General features: G+C 37.8%; 1 pseudogene; it reads right to left on the reverse strand.

Annotated features, from left to right (window-relative positions):
• LOC108306025 overlaps window positions 1-20,383 on the reverse strand; it is a 62,455-nt pseudogene extending 42,072 nt beyond the window's left edge.
• Between the last annotated feature and the right edge of the window lie 918 nt (window positions 20,384-21,301).

Here is a 21,301-nt window from a genome sequence, read left to right on the forward strand (position 1 = left end):
TAGTCTTGCTTTGTTACCCAGGCTGGAGTTCAGTGGGGTGATCTTGGCTCATTGGAACCTCTGCCTCCCAGGTTCAAGCAGCTCTCATGCCTAAGCCTCCTGAGCAGCTGGGATTACAGGCGCCCACCACCATGTCTGGATAATTTTTGTATTTTTAGTGGAGGCAGGGTTTCACCATGTTGGCCAGGCTGGTCCCCAACTCTTGACCTCAGGTGATCTGCCCGCCCGGCCTCCCAAAGTGCTGGGATTACAGGCATGAGCCACCGTACCTGGCCTCTTAATAGGGTTTTGAGAAGTGAGGTGAAACATGTGAAGTGCTTACCATAGAATCTAGTAAATGCTCAATAAATGTGAGGGATGATTTTCTGCTTTTCTTTGCTCAGATATTCTGTGAAGGGCAGCATTCACAGTATTTTTTGGGTGATTTCAAATTTCAGACTCACTGGGGTTTCATAGAAATATTTTTTTATGATGTAGCAGTAGACCTTATTGATTGGGCCCAAACGTCTTCCACTAATCTCTACCTGTCTACCCTGGGGCGAGTTAGTTAACCTTTCTATGCCTTGGTTTTCTCATTTGTAAAATGGAGATCATAATCGTATCTAACTTGGAGGGTTCTTATTAGACACAATACAGGTGACATGGCACACTTGGAAATCCCAGCCTTAGAACCACGACTAGTGGCCTGTGATGCTGGGAATCCACCTGACCTCGTGAGTGCTTTGGAGGCAGGAGCATATCTTACCAGATTTGGTTTCTCTGGCATCTAAGTAACACTGGCATATAGTAGGTGGTTAATAGTTTTTTGCTAATCAAATACCTGTAAGTAAAACATACCTCTTTATAATTTCGTATTAGATTTGATTTTATTTAGATGTTGCCAGTGCTGGGAGATTATACTCTGCTACTTTATGCTAAACAATTTTGTAAACGTTTATATTTACTAGAGAAATTTTCTATTTAAAGAAATCTGTGAAAAATCCTTTTGTAAAAATTAATTTTTAATACTGTATGCTTTGTAAATTTCTCTCTGTAAATAAAGAAGCACGAATCTAAAATAAACTGTTATCGAACAGGCATAATAGCCAGGGGAATCTGAAGTCATTTAAAATGTAGATCTGTCTTACTCCTCACTTTCTTCTTTTGGGACTGCCTGCTACTAGATGTTAAATGGAAACATCTCTACTAGCAATTGAAGAAAATAGACATGAAGGCACTGTAGACTCTTCAGAATGAAAGTGATACATTTCACCATTCTCTTGTTATTTAAAGGTGTAACGCTTAATTCCCATAGAGTCTATTCCTAAGTAAGACTTTAAGGCATCCCCTTGGGGCAGAGGTGAAGTGGGTGGGAGAGATAGGGGAGACAGGGTAAAATTTGGGGGTTGCTTTCAGAAGTTGTGCATAGGGGGCTCTCAGAGTGACTGTACCCTGGCTCTGCTCCTGTTAGCTGTGGAAGGTGGGGTGGGGTTAGCCTTTTCTGCAGTTGCTGCTGAAGCAGGGCATGAACCTCTGAAACAACCAGACACAACCTGCCTGATGTGGATCACACTGTGTGTTCTCCAAGAGAGCACTCTGGCCCACCGCTTGACCTGCCTTCATCTTTCAACAAAAGGAGGAAAGTGAGTTCCTTCTTGAGCTTGTTTAGGTGCTCCTTGGCTCTGTGGTGCTGGGCTCTGGCAGGATACAGCCGCTGAAGTGTAGTGCATTTTAAAAAACTCTTTCTGGGAAATGAAAACATGATTTTGAAGTAGTCTGTAGTATTGAAATGCAGCACTCTGCTTCTTTTTGAAGCAAGACTTACTGGAGGCTCACTGGTACAGAAGGGCCCTCAAGGCAAAGAGGCTCAGAAACAGCAGGAATGGGATCTTGAGAAAGGTACCGCTCATCCTATGAAACAAATTGCTCTAATTAAAAAAAATGTGTCACGTTAGCAAGAGGAGCTCAACTGGCAAAGTGACGGTGGAAGCAAGTTGTAAAAAGCCTCCATAGAAATATCTTCTCCACCGACTTCATAATCTCTGCTGATTTTTGAGGTGTGATGAAAGGGATCGGAAATTGATGGCTGGTGGCTTCCAACACTTCTGGCCGTTCCCTTCTCCCCTCACCCTCTCTTCCCAGGAAAAAGAATCTCTCCTTGACAAAATTTCCCTTTCATTTTCCTTTTCATCCTCCTGTCTGAGTACATGCATTCAATCAGGAAAGATGCTTTAAGACATTAACATTTTATCAAGTTAAGGCTCTTGCAGCCATCGCCCACAAATTCCTATGGAATTTCAAACACTTAAGATTAATTAAGTTGTGTATTTGTTAAAAATTCTGTGCCCTTAATAATAGGACCATCAAAGGGAAAAAATAACATTTATTAAAATATACACAGTATTTGAGATCACAAATTTCTATGTCTACCTGGGAGCACTATCCCCTATTTTCACGAATGTTTATATTATTGCTTTTATTTGATTCTATTTGCATAAATTAAAATATTTTGTTTTGCCATTTGCTTTTAGAAATGCTAAAATTTAAGCCAACTTTAATTGAATCATATTGTCTATTGGTATAGGAAATTCTCATTCTATTTCATAATAGAAGAGAAACACCAAAAACAAAATGCTATTTTGAAGCAGAATACAGTCTACATTTTTGGGGATTATAAATCTCTGTATGTTCTTAGAAGAATTATCCAAAATTTCTGTAGAGACATAATTTTTTTATGCCAGTGGTTCTCAAAATTTAATGTGCCTGTGAATCACCAAAGGGATTTTTGTTAAAATGCAATTCTGATTCAGTGAGTCCTGGACAGGGCCCAAGATGATACAGTTGTGACAAGTTCCTACATGCTGCTGATGCTTCTGGGATACAGAAATCTTTATAGAGCTAGCACCTATAGACATGTGGTTTTAGCTGTATGCTTTCATTGGTTGGTGGAGCTCAAAGTTAACTTTACTTAGAAGAATTTAATAAAAATTACATTTTTGGTAATGACTTAGCAATGATAAGCTCCCTTTTCTTAAAAGAAGAGATGCTGAGAGTCACAGAGTAGATCTCAGCTGCCCTGGACCCTCATGCCCCTTCTATAATTGTCTAATCGGAATCTGGAGCTTCTTCTTTGCTCTTCTAGTCATGTAGAATTGAACTTTGCATTCTAGATATCAATTAGAGGTGGGTGGTTTGTTAAAAAGTATACTCCTATTTAAAAATATTTCCTTATTATCAAGCTTTTACCAAGAGCCCTGGAGAATATTCAGTAAATCTGAGGCCTTAGAGATGAGAGCTCCTCTGTATATTTTTGGCTGATTATAACATTGAAATAAATATTTCAGCTAAATAATGACAAATCAACATTAGTTGTTTAAATGTTATCTCTCCCCTTAGACTATTAATTCCTTGAGGGCAGGGTCTATGTGTTAGGTGGTTCTTACGTTGCTGTAAAGAACTACCTGACACTGGGTAATTGATAAAGAAAAGACGTTTAATTGGCTTACAGTTTTGCAGGCTGTATAAGCATGGTGCCGACATTGCTTGGCTTCTGGGGAGGACTCAGGGAGCTTTTACTCATGGTGGAAAGCAAAGTGGAAGCAAGCACTTCACATGGTGGAAACAGGAGCAAGTGACAGAGAGAGAGAGCAAAAGGTGATGGGGTGTGGGGAGGTACCACGCACTTTTAAATGACCAGACCTCACAGGAACTCACTATCATAAAGACAGCGCCAAGCCATGAGGGATCCATCTCCATGATCCGAACACCTCCCACCAGGCTCCCCCTCTAGAACTGGGGATTACAATTCAACATGAGATTTGGGCAGGGACAAATACCTAAACTATATCACAGTCTATGTATGTTTCACCTTTGTATAACTGTAGTTGCCAACAGAGGTTTTAGATAGAGCTGGAAAACCATAAATACTGGATAAATGAAATTTAAGTATCAAGTTGACATCAAGATTGTAACAAGATAGTAACACAAAAAGATCTCCAAAAATGACAATGGTCATTCATGGGGAAGGCTGGGGTTCTTTTTCTTCTTGGGACTTGTGGTTCCTCAGACATGTGTAGACCTGCCACTGATCCTATGTTGCTCTCTGAATCTTAATTTTCCCACTTTTAAAATGGAGATGAGACATCTGTCATGAGTAAGGAGTGAGAAGAGTGAGCTCTAGTTGTGGCTGTTCAGTGGCCGTCCGAGTTTGCTTTGCTGGAAATAAAAAGACACATGGCATACACAAAACATCCTGGGTAGAAGCCAGCCTTCCTCCCCCATAGGCAGAGACAATGCTCAGTGTTCATCACACTGTGTTTTACTCACCATGCAGAAAAATATATATATATGTATTTTTTGAGACAGAGTCTTGCTCTGTCACCCAGGCTGGAATGCAGGGGCATGATCTCGACTCATTGCGACTTCTGCCTCCCAAGTTCAAGTGATTCTCCTGCCTCAGCCTCCCGAGTAGCTGGGGTTACAGAGATGTGTCAGCAAGCCCACTAATTTTTGTACTTTTAGTAGAGATGGGGCTTCACCATGTTGGCCAGGCTGGTCTCAAACTCCTTACCTCAAGCGATCCACCCACCTCAGCCTTCCAAAGTGCTGGGATTACAGGTGTGAGCCACCACACCCTGCCCAAAAGATTACATTTTTTAACCTCCCTTGTAGATAGGCAGGTCTAGAATGATATGAGTGAATTTTGGAAAATGAAATGTAGGTCAAAATGATGATATAATTTCCAGACTTGATCCTTAAAAACATCTTGCATTGGCCATGCATAGGGGCTCATGCCTGTAATCCCAGCACTTTAGGAGGCCGAGGTGGGTGGATCACCTGGGATCAGGAGTTGAAGACCAGCCTGGCCAACATGGTGAAACCCTGTCTGTACTAAAAATACAAAAATTAGTGGGCGTGCTGGCATGTGTCCGTAATTCCACCCACTCAGGAGGCTGAGGCAGGAGAATCGCTTGAACCTGGGAGGCAGAGGTTGCAGTGAACTGAGATCACGCCACTGCACTCCAGCCTGGACGACAGAGTGAGACTCTGTCTCAAAAACAAACACCATCCTGCATCAACTGCTAGCCTTCTCTTCCCATTTTCTGGTAACATTGGAAGCCACATGCTCCAGATGGTGTAGCCACAATATGGAAGCAGCTTGGGTCCCTGAGCTTGGAAAAAAGTCACCCAAGAGAGCCACAAAAACCTATATGGGACTGTGCTGTGAAAGAGGAAGAAAAAAAAAAAAACCTTGATATATGAAGCTAGTGAGATTTTTGTGGTTTTTACAATGGCTAGCATTAATAATCACTAAGAATTCTGATTAATATACCTCTTGATACTTGTAAGAGATTTTTTAGTCTGGGGGAGGGATGAGAAGCAATAGAGGGGATGAAATGAGAGAGAAGGGTTGTGGTGCTTGAGAGAAGGGGGTAGGGCATGAGGATACCATGTTCAGAGTCAGTCTACTTCTAAGAGAACTTCACCTCACCATTCGATAAGAGCTATGTTTATTGTTGGTCCTATTGGCATATGGTGAACATTTTCTTTCCACAGTAGCCAGTAGGTCCCCCAAGAAGACTGGCTATGACATCCATCTGTATTTCAAAATTTTGTCTGGGGCCGGGTGTGGTGGCTCACATCTGCAATCCCAGCACTTTGGGAGGCTGAGGCAGGAGGATCGCTTGAGCTCAGCAGTTCAAGATCACCCCAGGCAACAAAGTGAGAACTCATCCCTCTGTCTCTCTCTCTCTCTCAAAACTTTGGCTGGTTACTAACTTAAATAAGTTGGACTCCTCTCTCTCTTACTTCCTCCCTCCCCCCACAACAGAAGGTTCCTGGTCTTTAGTGAATCAAAGAACATGAATGTGGATCCCTGAATAGCTAATGCAGTAGAATAGAAGGAAAAGATCTCATTGGTGTCTTTGGAAAAAGGTATACAAAACTAGCTCATAAGCAAGGAGAGTGTGAAAAAGCATAGCCCTGTTATAAAAACAGCTAACATGGCAGGGTGCAGTGGCTCATGCCTGTAATCTCAGCACTTTGGGAGGTCGGCATGGGTGGATTACTTAAGGTCAGAAGTTTGAGACCAGCCTGGTCAACATGGTGAAACATCATTTCTACTAAAAATACAAATATTCGCTGGGTGTGGTAGCACATACTTGTAGTCCCAGCTACTTAGGAGGCTGAGGCAGGAGAATTGTTTGAACCTGGGAGGTGGAGGTTGCAGTGAGCTGAGATTGCGCCATTGCACTCCAGCTTAGGTGACAGAATGAGATTCCCTCTCAAAAAAAAAAAAAAAGCTAACTTGTAATGGTGTTTATTATGTAACTGGTACTGTGCCAAAAGCTAGACACATATCATCTCATTTAATCATCACTACAGCTACAAAAGGTATTTATTATTTTAGTTAATAAAAGAAAAAACTTTTTACTGTTTAAAGAAAAGAAGAAGTCACAGAAAGGGTAAATTGTCCTGATCCCATGGTTAGTAAATGCAAGACTCAATGATTTCTCATTGCTTTTGAGACAGATAACGAATACCTTGATGTGCCTTACAAAATGATATATGATCTGGCTCTTGTCTATGAACACATCTTACTACTGAAGCCAGACATACTGACCTTTTAATTTCTCAATCATATGCTTTTTCCACTCTGGTAACTCTTTCCCCTTCCCTCCTTTTTTTTTCTTTTCTCTCTCTCTTTTTTTTTTTTTTTTTTTTTTTTTTTTTTTTTTTTTCTCTCTCTCTCTTTATTTCCATCTTTCTTTCTTTCTTTTTTTTTGGCATCGTATCATCTACTCATCCTTCAGATCTGAGCTCTAAAGTAACTTACTTGGGAATGCTTCCGTGACTACGGCCCATTGTGAAATTCTGTCAAGTCCGCCTTCTCACACACTCATAGTACCTTGCACTTTTTGTTCCTGATGCTGTCGGAAACATTTATTTGTATTATCCTTGGACTATTATCTATCTCTTCTAGAATGTGATCTCTGTGAGGCATGGACTAGGGCTGATTGATTCATTATCTCTGGCCCATATTAAGCTCACAGTAAACGTTCAGGAAATGAATAAAATGAATGATCCTTAGATTTTTAAATTGGCCCCTAGAATAAATATTGATGGAAGATGGGATGAGGATGGGGGAATAGGTGAAGAATATTGTTATTTGAAAAGACCTCTGAGAACATACCACTTGCTTGTATTCTTAATAGTTTCATTGTGTTAGAGAATTCTGTTTGCTTTTTAAATATTTTTCACGGTTCTGCGATGATAGATACTCTTGATATGTTTTGAACACAGTATTATTCTATAAAAGCAGAGGATGATGGTGCATGCATGTAATCCCAGCTACTTGAGAGGCTGAGGCTGGAGGATCGCTTGAGCCCAGGATTTCAAGGCCAGCCTGGGCAACATAGCAATATGCTGCCTCTAAAAAAAAAATAAATAAACAAAACCACCACCACTTTAAAATAACAAACAAAAACTTGGAGTTTTCGAGCTCCTGGTGGTCCTGAATTTATCACAAAGGGTTCTTGAATTTATAAACATATTGGCCAGGCTTGGTGTCTCACACCTGTTATCCCAGCACTTTGGGAGGGCGAGGTGGGTAGATCATGAGGTCAGGAGTTCAAGACCAGCCTGGCCAACATAGTGAAACCCATTTCTACTAAAAATACAAAAAATTAGCCAGGTGTGGTGGCAGGCACCTATAATCCCAGCTACTTGGGAGGCTGAGGCAGGAGAATCGCTTGAACCCAGGAGGCAGAGGTTGCAGTGAGCAAAGTTCATGATGCTGCACTCCAGCCTGGCAATGGAGTGAGACTCCATCACACACACAAAAAAATTTGGCATTTTGTGTAGATTGAGTAAATGACATGCCTTTATATATGCGTACATATTTACATTATTTAAAAAATGTAGATGCTATTGTAAATAATACAATGCCAATTTATTTAATAGCATGAATAAATTTCACAGTAATTTTATATAATTATGCTTTCCCTCTATCAGCAGATACCTTCACTATAATCATTTTACATATTCTTAATATTAAAAAATGGTCCTCATACTTAAATTGTGGAAAGAGAACTAAATATTCTATTACAAAATGAATTTTAGAAATGTTATTAAAATAGAAGTGATCTTTACATATCAATATTCTAGTTTTATACTGTATTTTAACATTCCTCATGGAAACTGGTTTCCTTTTTCTTTTTTTTTTTTTTTTGGAACGGAGTCTTGCTTTGTCACCTGGGATGGAGTACAGTGGCACCATCATAGTTCACTACAGCCTGGGCTCAACTGATTGTCCGGCCTCAGCCTCCCAAGTAGCTGGCACTACAGGCGTGTGCCATCATGCCCGGATAATTTTTGTGTTTTTAGTAGAGACAGGGTTTCACCATGTTGGCCAGGATGGTCTTGATCTCTTGACCTCGTGATCCGCCTGCCTCAGCCTCCCAAAATGCTGAGATTACAGGCGTGAGCCACCATGCCTGGACAGAAACTGGCTTCTTAAATCAAGGCCATCTCCAAATTATGTTTGGTTCTTCTTTCTATGAGATACCTCTTTGTTTGTTCTCTCCTCTGTTTTCTTGTGGTATAGAGAGTATTCATGGACCAACTACTAAAGGCAAAAATTGATATTTAAGGGAAGTTATAAATTAATTTTGACTAGTTACAATACAGTATTAGAAAAATATTGTTGTGCTACAAAAATTTTTCATATGGTCATAATTATCAATTTGATTATGCTAACAGTAATTAAGAGGAGTGGAAAAGTGTCTTTCCAACAAATCAGAGTTCTTACAGTGTCTCTTCAATCCATCCTGTATGTGTCTCCAAAGTAATTTTTCTAGATTTCTTATTCAACATTTAGTTTCTGCTCAAACATCTGCAATGGCTCTAATCGCCTACATATTTAAAGCCCAAATATTTTAGCTTAGTGTGCCATGTTCTCCTCAATTTGTCTCCAACTTATTTTTCTATTTTATTTCTCAACATGTCCCTGCAAATCCGCTAGAATGTGGAGTTTAAGCATTTGGTTGAGAGCAAGAAAACCTTGGATCAAGACCTCGTTGTGCCAGTTGCCATGAGGCATTGAGCTGAGTGCCTAACAATCAATATCACATTTCAGCCCCACAGCAGCCATATGAGAAACGTTATTGTGACCTTCACTTTGCTGGTCAGAACACTGAGATTTCAAGGAGTTAGGCCACTGGCCCAATGCCACACCTGTCAAGTATATGGTCTGGAGAACGAGACAGGTTTTCAGTTTCTGTAAACAGTTTAAACACGGTCGATTTTTAAATTGAAAACTTGAGGCATACATGGTAATTTTGAACTGATTTTAAAAAACCAAACCCGAATCTAAAAGAGAGAATGTGAATACTGCCATAGAGTTTATCAAGTGGAAATTAGCTTATTTCCACACTTTTATCCTAAGATTTGTTTCAAAATGAAGCCTGACATTTAAGGTAGAGGGATGATTGCATGGTAGCGGAGTGCGGGAAAGCCAGCAGCAAGGGGAATGCAGAGCCACTCCGGGCCCTCTGTGACTTGGCATGCCACTTGGCCTCCCTGAGCCTTAGTTTACCATATTCTAGAAGGTGCGCCCCAAGGTTCTTCTTTCTGACCTCATACCATTATTATGAGGATATGTAAATGTACTAGAAAATGTGTCAGATGCTGAGCAAATAAAAAGTGCTATTACTGTTCACGATGTGACTATTTTTCCCATAGCAATAGAGGATGGAATCATACTATTTTCCACCTTGGTGACAGGAATACTTTCTTAGGCCATAATATTTTTTCTGTTTTCTCCTACATGATTGTATACATACTTGAATTTAGTTTAATTTTCCACTAACACAAACAACTCCGTTGTGACTGCTGAAGAGATTAATAAACTGATTCAGAAAATTGTTAGAAGCTTGCTCGGCTGATGACTAGGACAGAGATTGATAAGCAACTTATTTGTAAGTTTAAAAAATATAAACAGGAAAACATTAACCAGTTGCAAAAACATTGTCATACTTTTTCTCTATCATTACCCTACCTCACTGTTCATAAGGTCTAAGCTAAGCTTAGGGAATAGGTGCAGATTAAGCCATATTCTCATCTGTGTAGCAAAGCAATTGATCAGTGGATGGGAGAGTCAGTACAGTTCACAGGATCTTGATCTGGTTTCACTTTTTACCTTAAGTATAGGTGACAGCCTGATTGTAGCATGTGAAGTCAAAACTGTACTCATGAGGTTAAAAAAATACAGAACTTAAGTTTCTAGCTCTTTGCATAAGAGGCAGTATAAGACAATACAGAAGGCACCATATCCATAATCACTAAACATTGTTTTGCTTTTGTATTTGGAATAGATTTTGTGAAACCAAGTCAAGCGTTTCCTAATATTTCGTCCTCATGTGCTATCATGCATAATAAATAGTGCCAAGTACTAAGATGTGAAATACAAGCAAAACTATTCACAGAATACAAAGCATCTATTCCAAATACTCATATAAGTAAATGCAGAGTAATAAATGAAAACAGATAATCCACCTATTTTACTTAATTCTCACACATAGCCTAATTTCATGCAGAGAAAAGGAAAAAATACAAGATATACTGTGTAAAGCTGAACCGAAACTTTGAAGAACTTTTTCCTATAAAATTATTTACAAGCAGAATTGTTTGTCCTGAATATCAAGATGAATATTTGAATGTTTGTTTATTAAGAATTAAATTATTTCGGTGCTGTTGTAAAGCTATAGTTTCAAAGTTATGGAAAGGTTTTTGAAACCAAATGCATTTTTTCTTTTGAGGATATAGATACACACATGCACACACACACACATGCACACACACACACACACACGCTCTTAAAAGACCTGGTCTCATTTTTCAAAATGCAGAATACATTTTCCAACCCCATTATTCCTCTCCCTCTGGCTTGTTGAGATAAACACTTTACTAGGATAAAGGATTTCTTCTGTAAGGAAGTCTTATTTCAGATTAATTGGAACCAATTGAGAATGCAAACACTTACCATTCACTTTCTATGATATGCTGGTGGGTTGGAACCCATCTGCTGCTGTTGCAGAAAGCACTTGGCAGAAAGTTGCAGTTTGGAAAGAGATGAAGGAAAATGGACAAGGGAGCACTTCTCAGAGTGCGAATTGAGGCCCCATACAAGGAGCTTTCCCTTCCTACAGGATGGGTAGTGGAGTGGCCTCACAATTTTTACCAATATGATGTTTTTTACAATTGCTGTGGACCAGAAAGTGCTGTATATCTCCTATTATTTCCCATTAAAATTTTGTTGTTGTTGAGAGGGAGCTTCGCTCTTGTTGCCCAGGCTGGGGTATAGTGGTGAGATCTTGGCTCACTGCAACCTTGCCTCCTGGGTTCAAGCAATTCTCCTGTTTCAGCCTCCCAAGCAGCTGGGATTACAGGTATGCACCACCATGCCCAGCTAATTTTTGTATGTTTTTGTAGAGACAGGTTTCACCATGTTGGCCAGGTTGGTCTCAAACTCCTGGCCTCAAGTGATCCGTCCACCTCAGCCTTCCAAAGTGGTGGTATCAGAGGCGTGAGCCACTGCACCCCGCCTATTTACCATTTTAAATGGTAACATTATCATTTAATGTTACCTTGTTCCTGTCCTTGTTCCTCTATTGTATATTAAGTCTGGTGAAAGCAGAGAACTTGCCTTTTTTGATTCATTGGTTATCAGACCAAGGGCAGCCCCCAGGGAAAGACTGAATACCAACTGGAGAGCCTAGATTTTCAGCTGGTTGCAGTCATTGGCTAAGACTTTAGACTTTTTCTTTAGGTTGGAGTGTTTTAAGTGTAGAAAGAATGAATTATTTTAGTGACCAGGAGGGCAGAGAAAAATCCTACCCATTCACCACACTGTTTTTTCTTTCTGGACAGAAAGTTAGATGACTTTCAGTCTGAGATTTTAATAAAAAAGGCTAAAACTGGAGTTACGGTTGTGGATGAGATGGAGTAAACATGTTTCTCCTTTTTTCTCCCACTGAATATAACTATAAAACCTGAATAGAATGCATGGGGACAATTATTGGATGATTCTGGAAAGTAAATAGCAGCAGGTGGATTGGAACAAAACCAAATTTGAAGTATGATCCAATCGGTGGTTAATTTACTATTTTCCTTCTTTGATGAACCCCAACCTGAACTCAGTGTGCCTGTTAACCTGGAAGTGAGCACTATAGCTCAGGTGGAGAGGGCTCCAGGAGAAGCCTCTGTCCCTGGTTCGAAGTCTAGGAAAGGAAGACACTAATGCTCAAGGAGAATGTGGAAATGTCCTAATTCCTGTTTTCTGATCTTTTCTTCTTTTCTTCATTCTTTTATTTCCTAGCCCACTCAGGCAATTCTAAATGGCAACAGTGGTAGCCCCTATGAAAACCCCAAAAGCCAAAACTCTGGGGAAGAAGACCCCTCCTCTCCATTTGGTGGAGCTGTTGTTCCAAGACAGTGGGACAAACTGCTGTTGATTCTCTGCCTCTTTTGTCTCTCTGCTTTGCCAGGACACAGGTCTAGGCATGAAAGTGTGTGACACAGAGTGTGATACAGCAGGGTAACTAGAACTCCAAGTGTTTGTCTAGTGGACCATGTAGGGGAGGCTTAGGGAATGGGAAAGTACTGGAGAGATTGTGGGAAGGGAGGATCTTGTGAAATCAACCCCATAAAGTTGTTTAAGAGCCCCAAGCTACCTATATTAAGCTGCACAAATATAGGTCTGTTCCTCATTTGCATACCAAAGACTTTGAGAACTGAACTAATAGACTGTTCAGGTCTCAGACTGACCATTTGGCAGCACACACTCAGGAAAGATCCAAAAAGCGTGACAGAATCTTTGCAAACTGAGCTGACCCTGGAATCATAATCTATAGAGAATGTACTAAAACTTGTAGCTTGTACCTACTCAGTTAATTGCCCGCTAAAACCAAATATCATTATTCCCCACAGAACTCAAGACCCAGAGTGCCATGATATAATATTCAATGTGTCTGGAATATAATCCAAAATTACTTGGTGTACAAAGAACCACAAAAATCTTAACTTATGGAAAGTGGCAATGAATATATGCTAACACCAAAAGTAGACAGACATTAGAATTGTCTGACAAAGACTCTAAAGCAGTTATTCCAAAAATTTTTGAATGAACAGTCATGCTCTTGCAACAACAGTTAAATTAGAAAGCCTCAGCAAAGAAATTCATAATATAAAGAAAAACAAAATGGAAATTTTAGAATTAAAAAATACAATTACCAAAAAATTAAAAGCCTTTCTGGATGTACTTAATACATAATGGAGATGAAAGAAGAATCAGTGAACTTGAAGATAGATCAATAGAAATTACTCAATCTGAAAAACATTTTTGAACAACTGGAAAAAAAATTAGTAGAGCTTCAGGGACCTGGGGAGCAATAAAAAAAAAATAGAATTTTCTTATTGTCAAAGTCTCATACAGAAAGGGAAAAATGCAATGCTGAAAAACATTTGAAAAAATAATGTCTAAAATCTTGCAAGTTTGTTGAAAGACAAAAACTTACTTACATTTATATTTATTAAAAAGCTGGACAAGCCTCATACCGTATAAACTCAAAGAAATCCATGGATAGAGACATTGTAATCAGACTGCTAAAGTCTTATAACAGCCAGATTAAAATAATGCCTTACATGTATAGGGGAATCATGATTTGAATGACTGTGGATTTGTCATCAGAAAACAAGGAGGCAGGGAGGAGGAGGCACAAAAATTTTAAGTACTGAAAGAAAAGAACTGTTAACCTAGAATTTTGTTTCTAGCTAAAATATTCTTCAGGATTAATGGTGAAATGAAAAATTCTCAAATGAAGAAAAAGAGAATTTATAAGCAGAAGACCTATTCTAAAATAATTGCTAAAGGAAGCTTTTCAAACAAAAGTGAAAGGATACTGAAAGGAAAGGTAGAACATCAGGAAGAAAAGAAAAGAAAAACACATGGAAAACATCTAGTAAATATAATAATAGAATAATATTATCCTCTTGAGTTCTCAGAAATATGTTTGAGATTGAAACATTGATGAGATTCTCAACAAATGTAGTTGTAATTCAAGACAACTGCAGCATAAGTGGACAGGCTAAAGAAATATACAAAGTGGTAGGGTTTCTGTGTTCCAATTGAAGTGGTACTATATGGATTCTAAAAAAAAACTGCAAAAAATTAAATGTGTATCTCAAGTGAAATGACTATAGATACTATACAAAATAAAAATAGATACACTGAAATGAAATATTTTAAATGGCTTAAATAACCAAAAGAAGGCAGAAAAAACACAGAAATCAAAAAAAGAGGAAACAAACAGAAAATAAATTGAAGAATGGGAACCTAAACCCAAACATATAAATAGTTACATTAAATGTAAATGATCTAATTGCACCAATTGAAAGACAGATATATTCAGAATAGATTTAAAAACATGACCTAACTTACATACTGTGTACAAGAAAGTCACTTCAGTTTGATACATAAGTAGGTTAAAAGTAAAAGAATGGAAAAATAGGTACCATGCAAACACTACTATAAAGAAAGCTGGAGCAGCTATGTTAATATCAAATAAAAAAGACTTTAGAGCAAAGAAAATTACTAGAAATAAAAAGTGCTATCACATACTGTTAAAAGGATTAACTCAAGAAGAATATATACAAATACTAGATGTATATGCAACTAATAATAGAGCTTTAAGATACATAAAGTAAAAACTAATTGGGATGAAAGGAGAAGTATGCAAATCCATATAATTGGAGCTTCAACATTTTTCTCTCAGCAATAGATATAATTAGCAGATGGAAAATGAGCAAGAATATAGGAGAACTGCAGAGTACTTCAACCAACTGGATCTGTCATAAAACACTCTAAGCAAGAGCAGCAGAATAGAGATTCTTTTCAAGTGCATAGAACATTCACCGAGATAGACCATCTCATAGATCATAAAATAAGCCTTAAAAATTGAACATCATTGAAATATCTTCTGAGACTACAAGAGAATTAAACTAGAAATCGATAACAGAAAGATAACATCTCTAAATACCTGGCAATTAATCATCAAATTTTAAAATAATTAATGGGTCAAAGAGAAAGTCTCAAAGGAATTAGAAAATAGTTTGAATTAAATGAAAATCAAAATACAAATTGTTGGATGAAGTTAAGTGCTTGGAGGGACATTTATAGCACTAAATATGCATACTTAAAGAGAAAAATGATCTTAAATCAAGAACTTAAGCTTCTACCATGATACACTTGAGAAAGAACAAATTAAACTCAAATCAATGAGACTGAAGGAAATTATAAAGACAAAAGCAGAAATCAATGAAATTGAAAACAAAAAATAGAGAAAAATCAAAGAAACTAAAAATTGGTTCTTTGAAAAGATCAATGCAATTTATGAAGCTCTAGCAAGAAAACAGGGAGAACACAAATGATTAATATCAGGAATGAAAGAAGGGACATTACTGCCAACTCTGTACTATTAGAAGGAAAATAATATGACAATTCTACTCACATAAATTCAACAATTAGATGAGATGGATTAGTCCTTTAAAAACCACAAACTTCTAAAACTCACCTCAGATGAATAGGTAGCCTCGGTAGTTCTATAACTATTGAATAAATTGAATTTGTAGTTAAAAACTTTCTGAAAAAGAAATCTCCAAGCCCTGTTGGTTTCACTGGCAGTAAAAGATGATTTTGAATATTCACAACACAAAGAAATGAGGTGTTCGATTATTATTGGATGATCATTGATTAGCTAGATATACCAATTGCCTGATTTGATCATTACATGTTATATACATGTATTGAAATATCACTTTGTATCCCATAAATACGTACGATTATTACATTAGTCGAGAATGGGAGTGGGAAAATATCTTTACATGAATCCCAGGTGCTCTTAAAAATACTTTACATGAAGGGAAAAATATCTTTACATGAATCCCAAGTGTTCTTAAAAATACTTATTTGATAAACCATAAAATGCTCAAATAGCACAATGGGCTTTAAAATAAAGTCAAAGGAAAATACAAATAAATTGGTGGTGATAAAAACAGATGAATATAATTATTTTGATAATCTTTTTTTTTTTTTTTTTTTCCTGGAGACAGGGTCTCACTGTGTTGCCCAAGCTGGAGTGCAATGATATGATCATAGGTCACCACAGCCTTGACCCACCTGAGCTCAAGCAATCCTCCCACCTCAGCCTCTTGAGTAGCCATGACTATAGGCATGTGCCAGCATGCCTGGCCAATTATTAGCATTTCTTGTACAGAAGGGGGTTTTGCCATGTTTCCCAGGCTGGTCTCAAACTGCTTGTCTCAAAGTGATCCGCCCACCTACCTCAACCTCCTAAAGTGCTGAGATTACAGATGTGAGCCATTGTGCCCTGCCAAGAATACTTAAAATACTATAATCATTGGAACAAACAGAACTCAACAGATGGGAAACATTTTTTACTAAACCCAAAGAAAGTAAATTGAAAAGTAATGTTGAGAAACAAATCTCAAACATAAGACAGATAAGGGGATAAAAAATAGGAAAGAAAAATTAAGACATATAGAGTATAGGTTGAGGGCCTCCAATACATGTCTAGTGAGAAGCCCAGACATAAAGAATGGAATGAAAGGTGGAGAGGCAATAGCTAAAGAGATAATGGCTGATAATTTTCAGAACTGAAGAAAGATATTAGTATCCAGAATAAAAGAACACATTGAATGCTGAGCAAAATAAATGTATGTTGAAGGGCTACAATTACCTTCTAATTAGATACAAATGTACGTGAAAATTTATACCAACCAATCTCTGGCACTTGCACGTATTACATTTTATTTATTGATTGATTGATTAAGACAGAGTCTCACTCTGTTGCCCAGGGTCTGGAGTGCAGTGGCACAGTCTCGGCTCATTACAACCTCCACCTCCAGGGTTCCAGCGATTCTCCTTCCTCAGCCTCCAAAGTAGCTGGGACTACAGGCGCCTGCCACCACGCCTTGCTAACTTTTGTATTTTTAGTAGAGATGGGGTTTCACCATATTGGCCAGGCTGGTCTTGAACTCCTGACCTTGTGATCTGCCAGCCTCAGCCTCCCAAAGTGCCGGGATTACAGGCATGAACCATCGAGCCCAGCTCATTTTATTAACGTAAGTTGTGTAAATGGAATTAGAATTGTTATTATTTTCATTTCCAAAGTCCCTAGAAAAGGGCTTTGCTTATTGTAGATAGGCAGTGTATTTGTTGAATAAATGAAAGAAAACTTAGGGAAGAAAAATGACCTCCTTCTATCTTGCTTTCCCATATGTGTGGTAATTAATCAGGATATAATGGCCTTATTCTGACTTTTTCAAGTAGAAATGGGAAGCAGTGGGTGTCTGAACTGTCTGAACTTGGATCTTTCTCATCCTTTTTTCATGGCTTTTGTACTCCTAAGGGAGGAATTTTTTAGGGATCTGAGGTTAGGATGCTTGCTCTGGCTTTGTTGTGTATTCAGATCATATCAGATAAAAGTAAGTAACCTAGTCTCACTTTCCTGAAATGCCAGGCTTGGATTTAGTGCAACTTTGTTTTTAGCTGCCTGTGTCCATCCAGCTACTAAAGTCAAGGCACGAGGGTAGTTTGGTCTGAGGAAGATCTGAATGGAAAAACCATTTACATTCTAAGCTTTCATCAGTGAAAAGCAATATGATTTCCTCATGTGTTGGGAAATATAAATATGCTTTTAAGGGGACACAGTTTGTCTGCTATGACCAATTTCCTGGACATGCCATCCTCATGCTATTTCAAGGCCTCTCCAATCCTGTCTTCTGTCTTGGGGAGCAGCAGCCCTGGGCTCCCAGTGAAAACCTTTTCCATATTCTTTTTTACACAGCACTTTTGCTTAAAATGCAATATTCAAGGAATTTAGGTTATAACGTAGGCATGGTTTTCCCAATATTTCCTTCATCTTTACTCTGATAATGAATATTTAGACAAAATCCTAATCATCTACTTTAAAAAAAAAAAAAAACACTGAAATCACAATTAAAAAAACTAAACTGCAGATTTCTGTGAATTTCCATCTCCCACTCCTGGTGAATTTCCCTCCTGTGGAGTCCAAGGCCATTTACAGAATATTGAACTGATCAAAGCACAATGTTTCAGCAGTCTTCAAACACTGATTTCAAGGGATTGTTTGGATTTTCTCTATATTAGTGTTTTGGGATTTTATGATTTCCAGTTAGATGTATGGGAAAAACAATTTTAAATTGATATCTAATTAGAAACAATTAGAAACTCATTCCTATCTGTAAAATTCAACAAGGATCATACTTAAAAAGTCATTAAAATCAATATGTTATTGATAAAAAGACTTTGTATTTCTCATCACACAAAACTTTGGAATTTTCTTTCTTTGATCTTGATAATCATAGCTTTATCCTGTTAATCATAAAACATTTTCTCAATAGAAAGATTTCTCTAAATTATGGGAAAATCAATAGTTACCTGAGTATGAATCTTTTTGTCCTCTCACTGAGGAAAAAAAATATGAGAAGTAGAAGTGTTAGTGGCATATAGTTTACGTATTTTTCTTAATAACTTGCAAATGTCACTTTATTTTTGTCTATGTAGAATGCTAAATAATGTGATGTCATGGAGTGTTTTGTAGGCGTAGCTCCTGATGAACAAGATAATTTGTATGTTTGTGTGAGAGCTATACCCAGATATGATGTTAAACCCTAGTCCCTGTCTTTGTGGTTGATACAGTTATGGATTCAAATTAGAAAAAGATGGTGGTTGGGAAGGGAGGTCTTTAAAGTTTGCTCACTCCTGTAATGTGTAAAGACCAAACATTTAAAATCATAATCCTAATTACAAGTATCATTAATAAAATGTAACTGTCAATCAGTGATATCATATTTTATTATAGCATTGAAATAAAAAAGAAACATGGGGAAGTTGTAGCATTTCCCACTGTTAGTTTACAAATAACAATATTTAAGCATAAAATATTAAACCAACATAATTAAGGCTCTTATACCTCAAGAGTCAGTTAGCAATAATATTGAATCAAAATTACTAAATGGTAGAGGAACAGACTCCCATGTAGTCTGGCTGCAGTAAAATAAAAATGTCTCAGTTAAAGTCAGTGCCATGTTTTCTAAGGAACCAATCAGGCTTCTGCAGTTCGTTAGAATAAGATAACTGAAGTGTGAATGTATAAAGTTGACTGTCATACACCGTGACCCTCTGCAGCTCTCCAATGCTCAGGTCATGCTTCTCTTGTAAGTGTAGCTTCTTGAAGGCTTGTGTGAGAGCTGTTGAGAGTGACAGTAAATTTCCTAATATTTCTCCTCCTTCAGGTAGACTGTTAAAAAAAAAAGAGGAGGGAGTGGCTTAAAACATTCCTTTTTTGCAGATATTTTTTGAAGGTTCAAAAGTGAAGAGGTGAAAGTCAAAAATGTCATGTTTCATAGTACTCGAGCAGCTGCTAATTTCCTACTGTAGAAAAAATGATGGTCTTGTGGATGGTTCAGATGTACACCTCAAGATAATTGAAACTTTCACCAGGGGTTTTGGACTTTCTCTAAGAAAAAAAACAATAATTGGAAATTGTTCATTGTGAACACATTAGATTTCTACAGACAAAACATTCATGAAGCGCAATTATAGCCAGTATTGCTATATTAGTTTGAATGTTAATAGCATGTTTGTTTTTGAAATGGGTTATGCATTCTGATAAATGTCTGCTTTAATCTAGTCATCTGTGTATCACTTGTCTAAGTACTCTCATTTAAGATGCCATATCCCTTCTTGTAGCAATAAAGGGGTAAAGCAACATTAATATTAAATAATTAGAAAAACAAAAGGGGAATGATTAAACATATTTACATAATTGAAATAACACTGTGTCGCAGTGGGAAATCGGGACAATGTTGTCTCCTTTCAAAGTAATTCATAATTCAGATTTTTAATTATGGCATATTCATTCATTTAAAGATGATTCTGGATGAGAGGGCCACTAATGAAATACAATCATTAGCATCTAAACAAAGTAATTTACAAAGTCTCCTTTAGGGGAAAAGATTTCTAGAACATCATCAATCACACAAGATATGCAAAAACAAGCAATTAAACCACACACAAGAACTACAACAGCCTTATATATCAGTAATGTACACATGAAAACATAACTGATTACAATGATTAGACTAGGGTAGTGTGGTTAATTTGTATTTTATGTAGTGATTCCATGGAAGAATACACCCGGACAGACACATTACACACAAGAGGAACTTCGTTTCATTCATACATACTTAAAACACGTTACCAAAACTCCCCCCAAAAATCTCACCTTGAAATTTGAGTCATTGCCGGGACATCCATGTGGGATCAAAATTCTCCCCAGTTTAATAAAACATCTTCCTTTCTCTTGCCCCTCTTTTTGCCTGCTGCTTGCTTTTATAAATTGGCAAAATGTGGAATTAGGAAAGTATTTTGTGAGAGGCACGTGCTACATTGGTTTCTCATTATTTGCTCAAATCCTGCTTTAGGCCTCCAGTGACAAAGTGCTTCCCACCCTCATGGGGTCAGTGATTTACTGGCTCTTCCTCTACATACACAATTACGGATCATTAAGCATGCAGCAGACCTAAAAGGACAGGACAATTCTCTGACTTTTAATGCCTGTGTACAGTATCTTGCGTACTGGACCCACAAAGGGGCTGGTTTCAAACACTGCTCCTATGGGCCGAATTATAATCTTGTCGAAAATCTATACTACTTGCTTCTGCTGGCTGGTTTTTCTTTGTGAAGGTAGAAGGAAGGCTTTGGTATCAAAGGAGAAGAAATTAGAAGAGTGTTGTTGTGTTGGGGAGGGGGACTGTACCAAGGAGCTGGCACCCTAGTGTAGGCTGAACTGCCTTTGATAACCACCAGCTACAGAAGCCAAAATATGCTCTATTTAGTACTTAAAGGATAAAAATACTGGTTAATTTTCAACAGTGCTCCTTCATTTGACTTTACAATTTGCAACAGTGAACATTAATGCAGGAATGGCTTGGTTGAGGAGGAGTTTAAAATTAGAGCCCCTCGTCTCATTAGCTCCAACAGCCTGACCCAGGGTGACGGAGAAGCAATTTGTCGCCAGATTCTCATTTTTCTCCTGTTATGGCTCCTTGTAAATGAAGCGCGGCAATTTATTGTAGCACCTCTAGGAGTCAAGAACATAATGTGTAAAACACATACAAAAAAATCTTTCTTCACATTCATTAACACCCAGCACATAGA

This window comes from Cebus imitator, unplaced genomic scaffold (assembly GCF_001604975.1).
Source record: "Cebus imitator isolate Cc_AM_T3 unplaced genomic scaffold, Cebus_imitator-1.0 Scaffold69, whole genome shotgun sequence".
Taxonomy (NCBI): domain Eukaryota; kingdom Metazoa; phylum Chordata; class Mammalia; order Primates; family Cebidae; genus Cebus; species Cebus imitator.